The sequence below is a fragment of the Propithecus coquereli genome, unplaced genomic scaffold (genome assembly GCF_000956105.1).
Source record: "Propithecus coquereli isolate 6110/MARCELLA unplaced genomic scaffold, Pcoq_1.0 Scaffold19, whole genome shotgun sequence".
Taxonomy (NCBI): domain Eukaryota; kingdom Metazoa; phylum Chordata; class Mammalia; order Primates; family Indriidae; genus Propithecus; species Propithecus coquereli.
In genome coordinates this window covers 3,961,860-3,963,710 of record NW_012143856.1, presented here as the reverse complement: position 1 = coordinate 3,963,710, position 1,851 = coordinate 3,961,860, and the positions used below count along the sequence as shown (strand labels likewise).

The 1,851-nt window shown below is 38.0% G+C and overlaps 1 pseudogene; it reads right to left on the bottom strand.

The window, feature by feature from the left end:
- Positions 1 to 1,253: 1,253 nt before the first annotated feature.
- Positions 1,254 to 1,565, bottom strand: LOC105809135 (annotated as a pseudogene).
- Between the last annotated feature and the right edge of the window lie 286 nt (positions 1,566 to 1,851).

Below are 1,851 nucleotides of genomic sequence, written 5' to 3'. Positions count from 1 at the left end.
GAGACGGGGTCTCGCTATTGCTCAGGCTGGTCTCAAACTCCTGAGCTCAAACAGTCCACCCACCTCGGCCTCCCAGAGTGCTAGGATTACAGGTGTGAACCACCACGCCTGGTCACTTTTTAATTTTTAAAAACAAAAAACTAAGACAGAAACACACGCATTAGGTTAGGCCTACAAAGGGTCAGTATCAATATCACTGCTTTCCACCTCCACATCTTGTCTCACTGGAAGGTCTTCAGGGGCAATAACGTGCATGGAGCTGTGATGTCCTCTGATAACAATACCTTCTTCCGGAATACCTCCTGAAGGACTTGCCCAGTGCTCTTCTTGAGGAGGTGTTAACTCTTTTTAGAAATTCCACAGTGATATGTTTGGTTTTCTTTTTTCATCATAGATTTGCTTGTAAGCAGATAATGCACTATGAACATTCCTCTCTATTAATAAAAACCTTTCACTGTTGGGTGTCCATGTTTTTAAACTTTTTAAGGATCTTGTTGAGGTCTACAATTTCTTCTTCCAGTTTGTGGCTTGTTTTTTCACTTTCAAAGTAATAAACATTTGCTTTTATGAATAGCACTTTTTTGTATTCTTTACATTCCTATTCTGAGGTCATAAAATATTCTTCTTTTAATCCATCTGGCTGAGGTCTATAGTGTAGAGTTGAATTGAAACAATGATTGAGGGAATATTAGTTGCTTTGTTATACTGCAGACTGGATGACTTAAGCAATAGAAAGTTGTTTTCTCACAATTCTGGAGGCTAGACGTCTCAGATTGAGGTCCTGACAAATTCAGTTTCTGGCCAAGGCTCTCTTCCTGACTGGCAGATGGCCGCCTTCTTGCTCTTTCTCATCTGGCCTCTCCTTTATGTGCATGGAGGGAGAACTCTGGGGTCTTTTCCTCTTCTTAGAAGGACTTCAGTTTTGTTGGATTAAAGCCCCATCCTATGACCTCGTGTAACCTTTATTACCTCCTTATAGGCCCCAGCTCCCCAAATACACTCACATTGAGGGGTTAGAGCTTCAATATGTGATATGTGAATTGGGGCAGGAGGGCACCATTCAGTCCATAATGAGGCACATATTTTGTTCTTTTACTTTAAAGGGAATACTTCTATCATTAAGAATTAGGTTTGCCCTTGGTCTTTAGCAGATGATTTTTATTAAGGTAAGCAAGTTCCTTTTTATTTCTAGGTTTTTTTAAAAAAATTTAATTCTCAAAAAAGCTTCATTTTTTAAATTTAGCTTTCTGATTCTATGCTTGGGCCTTCAACACTTTCAAAACTATTTTCTGCTCTTTGATAAGGACAGTGCACTTGATCATGTCATGAACATATTTAGCACACATGGAACCACCATAGGCCCTGCTGATAAATTTTTTTGTTATAGACAACCTCATAGGAACTTTAGGTCTCATGGCACAAACCCCTCGAAGTTTGCCTGGGCACATGCCACATGCAGGTTTTAGTGCTTTCCCAATTCTATTACCAGGAGTTTGGGACAGCCTAGTTATTTTAGAGACTGTATTGTAGGAAAGTCTACAACAGTACGTTAAACGCTAGACCATTTTGAGTGTCTCTAGATAGCATCCCAGGAAGAGCTATTCCTAGTTTGGTAAGAGGTTTTTTTGGTTTTGTTTTGTTTTGTTTTTTAAGTCATAATTGCATATTGAATTTTGTCAAATGCTTTTTTTATGTAATACATTTATTGAAATGATTATATATATGATTTTTCTCCTTTAATCTATTAATGTGATGAATACATTTGTAGATTTTCTGGGGTTAAACTACCATTTTATTTCCAGTATAAACCCAACTTGGTCAAGATGTATTATCATTTTTACACTCTCCTGG